The sequence below is a fragment of the Amphimedon queenslandica genome, unplaced genomic scaffold, assembly GCF_000090795.2.
Source record: "Amphimedon queenslandica unplaced genomic scaffold, v1.1 AMPQUscaffold_11503, whole genome shotgun sequence".
Lineage (NCBI taxonomy): Eukaryota > Metazoa > Porifera > Demospongiae > Haplosclerida > Niphatidae > Amphimedon > Amphimedon queenslandica.
Genome location: NW_003548255.1, coordinates 3564 through 9928, shown reverse-complemented (window position 1 = coordinate 9928; position 6365 = coordinate 3564). Strand labels below are relative to the sequence as shown.

General features: G+C 31.1%; 3 long non-coding RNA genes across 9 annotated transcripts; 2 read left to right on the top strand and 1 right to left on the bottom strand.

Moving 5' to 3' along the window:
* The first annotated feature begins 8 nt into the window (after positions 1–8).
* Positions 9–3721, top strand: LOC109589243 (uncharacterized). 5 transcript variants are annotated; one of them, XR_002188609.1, is made up of 19 exons: positions 9–591; positions 637–753; positions 804–880; positions 931–972; positions 1020–1206; positions 1257–1337; positions 1381–1475; positions 1557–1621; positions 1664–1734; positions 1819–1894; positions 1942–2005; positions 2051–2108; positions 2157–2215; positions 2272–2391; positions 2443–2528; positions 2577–2630; positions 2706–3182; positions 3229–3523; positions 3572–3721. It is a non-coding gene; the product is annotated as an uncharacterized LOC109589243 (long non-coding RNA). The 5 variants fall into 5 exon arrangements; XR_002188611.1 differs by having other exon boundaries at positions 2272–2528; positions 2706–2799; positions 2891–3182; XR_002188610.1 differs by having other exon boundaries at positions 2272–2528; positions 2706–3034; positions 3100–3182.
* Positions 3722–3730: 9 nt separating this feature from the next.
* LOC109589244 (uncharacterized) lies at positions 3731–6020 on the top strand. Of its 2 annotated transcripts, none has more exons than XR_002188612.1 (7): positions 3731–3812; positions 3860–3965; positions 4019–4170; positions 4228–4485; positions 4546–5064; positions 5109–5389; positions 6003–6020. It is a non-coding gene; the product is annotated as an uncharacterized LOC109589244 (long non-coding RNA). The 2 variants fall into 2 exon arrangements; XR_002188613.1 differs by having other exon boundaries at positions 4019–4178.
* Positions 5420–5964, bottom strand: LOC109589245 (uncharacterized). Of its 2 annotated transcripts, XR_002188615.1 has the most exons (5): positions 5778–5964; positions 5688–5732; positions 5593–5640; positions 5518–5541; positions 5420–5471 (listed from the first exon to the last, which is right to left on the bottom strand). It is a non-coding gene; the product is annotated as an uncharacterized LOC109589245 (long non-coding RNA). The 2 variants fall into 2 exon arrangements; XR_002188614.1 differs by lacking the exon at positions 5778–5964 and having other exon boundaries at positions 5688–5759.
* Positions 6021–6365: the final 345 nt, after the last annotated feature.

The following is a 6365-nucleotide window of genomic DNA, read 5'->3' as shown; positions in this document are numbered from 1 at the left end:
GAGAAGTTATAGTCATTTATTTGTGCATTGCCTCAATAGATTACAGTACAACATTAATGCACCAGATACTCTAGCTACAATAAATATGTATATTGAAAGATCTAAAATGGCAAGAAATCGTACTTGGGCATCAGAAGTTGAAATTTATGCTATGGCCCACTTACTGCATACTTCTATAGTTATTTTTAATAATCCCTGCAGATGTAGAAGCAATATTCTAACTGTGTGTAATTGTCCACCTTATAATTGGATTGATGTTCGGTGGACTGCTGCTATTCGCCACGCTGGCATAGCTGTGCAATATTCAAATGTTGCACCATCGCTGTATCTTTACCATCCACCCAATCACTATGAAGTAGTGACTGACATAGTGGATTAAGCTTTACACAGGTATAATGGGTTTACACGCTATATTCACTTGTTTTGATAAATCTATCAAACATGTTGAATGTGTTCTCATATGCCTTTTAAAAATACACGGTTGATCACCTTAAATTCACATGTTTTCATTGTCATAATTTGACTTTTAAATGTTACATGTTGAATGTGTCCCGTGTCCCAAAAAAATCATATACCACAAGCAAGAGAAAGGTAAGACTTCCCCTTTGTTTTCTATGTTATTTCTCTTCATTACAGGTCATTATGTCACATACAATTGTCAAACCAGTTCCAGTATAGCTACTATTCAAAAAATATGAAATCTACTGTGTATATACTTCAATACACACAGGATGAGACATAACCAGACACACAGTAACATAATAAAATACTATTATGAAATTATTTTCTGTTATAATTACTAGTACTTATGAAGAAAAAAATTAAACGAAAAGCACATAAAAAGACAAAGGTTTAAAATGATTATATTGATATTAATAAAGTAATGGATACCATGTTTATATTGCTAATTTCTCTTGCTTTTTGTTTTAGAATGTTTCTCCTCTAAAGAATACGCATATTACCAGACACACAGTAACATTATCAAATATTATGAAATTATTTTATGTTATATTTACTAGTACTTATGAAGAAAAGAAAATTAATCCTACAAAAATACTTCAATAAAAAATGACTGAAATTAATCCTACAAAAATACTACAATAAAAAAATGATTGGCCCACTGAATTACATGTGGATATTGACATAACTAAAAGCACATAAAAGAAAAAGACAAAGATTTAAAATGATTATATTGCTATTAATAAAGTAATTGATACGATGTTTATATTGTTAATTTCTCTTGTTATTTCTTTTAGAATGTTTCTCCTCTTATTTATGATGATATAAGTAAAGAATATGCATATTGGTGTCAACAGAGAATAGAGATAGTATAAAGAGTAAGGTTATGTATTTGGAGATTATTTTACTCATTATTATTAGTGCTATTATGGGATTAACAAATACATCTACTAGTGCATCACAGTGACTCACACAGGTGTAAAATAAAACACATGGAAAGAGGAAGGTTAAAAGAGGTATGTGTTTGTACAAGTATTCTGTATTACTATTAACAAAGCAAAATAATTCAATGTTAATTTCCTTTTTATTTCTTTTAGAATATTTTTCCTCTAACTTTATGACACAAAATAAAAGCAGCAAAAACAATATAACATGTCCAAGAGTAAGGCTATGTATTTTGAAATAATTCTATTCTTATTATTAGTGCCATTACAATGAAAATTGCACACACTAGTGTATCACAGTGACTTACACAGGTGTAAAATGAAACACAAGGTTAAAAGTGATATGTTTGTATACAAATATTCTGTATTATCTATTAAGAAAGCAAAATGTTAATTTCCTTTTAATTTCTTTTAGAATATTTCTCCTCTAACTTTATGATAGTACAATTAAAGAATATGCATATTCTCATCATACAACCTACAATTATACAGTAATTTAAAAAATAGATTGTGGTAAACTTTCACTTTTTCTTTATAGTTACTGGAACTGATATTTCTTTTACAATTTCTTTGGCAATTTTTCCAGTCCCATACATTTCGAGGTTATCTTTCTATCTTGATTGCCCTTAAAATGCCATTCCCTTTAGAAATGGAACTTGACCTTTCTCTTGCACAAACAGAGCATCATGTTGCCACTTACAATGGGTAAACAACATTAAATTAATCATGTCACATGTTTACATACTTTATCAGTGCACTTCAAATTATGTACCTACTCAACCAAGCATAATAGGAACTGCAAACCTTAAAAAGTAGCATATATTTATATTATAATACTCTACATAACTACACGTATTTCTCTCCTTAGAAAAAAATAACAGCAGTCATCAATATTAAATTTTCCAAGCAGCAAACAATATACCTCAAAAAGGAGCATTTTTGTCACAAATAAAAGCAAGAATTTGCATAATTTACTACATTACATTAAGTATTTTTTCTTAATACTATTGTTGTCACTGTCTCTTTCTCTTTGTACTAGACCATCACAAAATTCTCATTTTATTACACTAACCATCAATACTCAAATCAAACTATAAGTCATTCTAAATTATGATGCTCAACAAAGTTAGTCTATTGCTATAAATGCTGAAATGCCAACAGCTCTAATTTCAGAAAAAACCTGACCATATCATTGAAATAAATTAATACTACATTTTTAAACAAAAAGTATTGTCAAAGTTCTTTTAATTTTACAAATAATGAACTTATTATAACATATTTCTTCTTTTAAAAAACTAATAGTGGTCATCATTGTTTCTTCATCATAAAACAGTCAAAATTCATTGCAGTTCTTTCTTGTCATTTTACTATTAACAAATATATTACCCAGTCATAAGTAAGAAATAATAATGCTCATCTATTATAAAGGCAGTGAACACATAATAACAATTAACTTGTTCTTATCACTCTTATTTGCATTTCCCTAGAGTATATTTTCTCATTGTAAAACAACACCTTTCATGGAGATGTCTATCAATATTATTATCATAGATATCTATGTCTCTTCGTCATAATAACTTACCTTTAATCATCATTGGCTCATTTTGCATAGTATAAAAATGACATAAAAAGTAACATCTATTCAGCAAATCACAGCGGCTATCACAATTATTAATACATATTTTACACTTTTTAGATGAAACATTATGCTTGTCATTTTTTACTTCTCAATCATCATAAAGCAATGTCCCTAGTGACACTATTCATGTTATCAAAAAAGTCAGTCATATTTACATGTACATATTTCACTTATTCTTTATTTAAGAAAACAATCTACAATGATTGCTTTGCAGTACTTAATACAGAATCAAGACAGAATTTAAGTAGAAAACATGACAACCCATAGTACCATATCTAAAATTATATATGTATAACATGATAATTTACTGTCTTTTAGGAAAAGTTAATTTCTTCACATGGACACTAATAGCAAGTACACAACTGCATATGCCTAATGTTCTCTAACACATGATGGATACCTTTTTGACTGCCAGCATTCTTACATTAAACAAATCTTTCTACATGTATATCACTTTCATATACAGTTACTTTTACATCAGGTAACTCTAAATTATTAATTTGTATGTATTTTACATATGCCCATGCAGTTCCTACAACCAGGAGAGGTTTGTCCACATTCATGACATAACATTTCCTGACTCTCCACTCTCCCTTCATTCCCTCTGTCTTTGCTAAATGCTCCTCCCATAAAAAGCAAGCATTCATTCATAATACCACCGACTGCTGATTTATATATAATACAGGATCACTTCTTATGTAATACAGGATCACTTCTAAATTGTGATAAAACAGTGTACCTATAGCGAAATTATTTATCTAATCCAAAAAGTCAGTCACATTAACATATCTCACTTATTATTTTTTGTACTCATAAGAAAACAATTGACAATGATTGCTCATCATTACTGTGCTGCACTACTGATATTAAAAAAAGTTCAATTAAAGTACAAAATATAACAACTAATATTGCCTTATCTTCAAGTATGTATAGCATAATAACATCATACATGTACATAAGCATACTCATCTTTTAGAAAAAAGTATCTTCCAATGCATGGACACTAATAACAAGTATATACACAACTACATGGGCCTCTTTTTCTCTAGCACATAATGGATACCCCAGCATTTCTTACTATCAAGAAATCATTTGTAGCCATTCCATATAGAGTTATTTTAACATCAAGTAATAATGTAAATTATTAATTAACTTGTATTTTACATTTACCAATACTTTTCCCAGGACCAAAAGACATGTCCAGGTTCATGACATGACGATGGCCACCTCCTTCAATCTCCCCAGGTCTGTCCCTTCATTTCCTCTCCATGACTTTGCCAATTGCTCCTCCCATAATAACAAGACACATCCGTAATACCACTGACTCATACAGGATCGTTAAACCCAGTATTCTTTTCACATCATGAATATACCTTTCCCGACTCCTTTGCAATTACATTTCCGGGATGTTTCACTTCAGTTATCAGTTTTCTGCAACATCAAGTAATATTAATCATATAAATTTCATTTCAACTTGTATTTTGCACTTTTTGCTTCAATTAGGACCACTTTCTTCAAGGGGTCTGTCCACATTAACAAAACAGGATCTTCATTCTCTTTACACCTATTCTTTTCTCACAGTTTGTAAGACTCTCCTGTTAAACACATGAAGTATATGCACTTGCCACAATATCTACTGACTCCTTACAGAAATGGGACTACTATATAGTTGGAGAACTTGGCATCACTTAATTGATAGTCACAACTCATCACTAAACTTTTTATGGCCACACACTCAACTGCATGCACACTTTATACATCTCCCTTTGTCATCTTTCTTGACTTTTCTCTCTCTCTTGAAAACTAATAATTTTGCATTTCCTTATCATCATAATTATTAATTAAAATAATGAGAGGGTGGAGCTACACACCCATAGATCATCAGCACACACTAATGGCGCTATGTGACGGTGATAGGCAGGTCATTCTCATGTGACTCATACCACTTTCTTTATGTTCTTAGGCAAATTTTTGTGCATCAACTCACTAAGGACTATTTGCTGCGCAGTTATTTAACATCAAGTACTATATAAAAGTAATTTTAATTTCTATTTTACATTTCTTAGGTCTATTTTCTGCGGGGAGGGGTACTTCTAAAGTCATTTCAGTTGGCAGGCCACCTTCATTACACTCCTCATATTTTCTTTTCAATGCCTTTGCTTTAGCGATACGTTGTTCCCGTGAGAGGACTGTAGTTGAAGGCGGAGTAGGACCTGGTGTCATCTGATTGTTTGTAGTGGTCAGGTGAATGTCTGCCCGAGCTGTCTCTTCCTCAAGTGGACATTTGGTGAAAAATTCCAACTCCTCCTCCGTGATTATTCCTAACCCATCATAATATGACATTATGGTAAGACCAATTTATAGTCACATACCTCCTTCATTCTCTCTTTCTTCTTCACTTTCTACATGCACTTCATCTTTGTCTTTTGCTAATTATTTATAATACACCATTAAAACATAGAATATTTAACTCACCTTTTCCTATCACTACTTTCTCATCTATCAATGACACTTTTATGGCACATTGTAATACAATCTTTATTCACAAACCTGTCTGTTTTACTTCTATCACATCTTTTTTCACCAACTTGCTCTTCTCTGCTTAACACAGAAAACTTTATACTGACAATGAAATTGTCACTCACCTTTTTCTACTTCCCCCCCTTCAGGTCTCTTAGACCCTTCTTTCTCTATTTAAAGCTATGTTAGTATTCATAGAAAATTGCATCATTAACCTTTTCCTTTTTCTCCAACCTCTTCTTTTCCTCCAACCTCTTCTTTTCTTCCTTTTTTCTCACCACCTTATTGTATATCCAATAATAGTATTTCATTGCAATTCTTCATTACCTTTTCTCTTCTTTGCACCTTTAAAACAAAGTATCATTTCAATTTACAAAATTTTGCACTTACCCATTCTTGCTTGTTTTTAAAGATGTCTTTACATTTTCACATATTTATAGCATTTCACCTTTGGCCACACCTACTTAATCATATTATCCACATACTCCCATTTCCATGTCAGACAGAGGGAGAGAGACAGGCAGTGAGACTGTATGCAAGACAAGTTCATGGTATACAATACTTAATTTGTTAGTCCATTATTATCATCATAAATGCATAAATTTTAGGATGAATACAAAGGCATATATAACTGATAGTTTAAACCATGCATTGTGTAGTCATTTCATCACATGCCTGTTTACTGTATCATTTTATCATTCACTTATATGTATGCACTATTATGCTTACCCAAATCATTGTGTACTATTTAAGTATTACAACATTTACAAAATGTTGTCAAAAGTTATAATAATAATAATGTG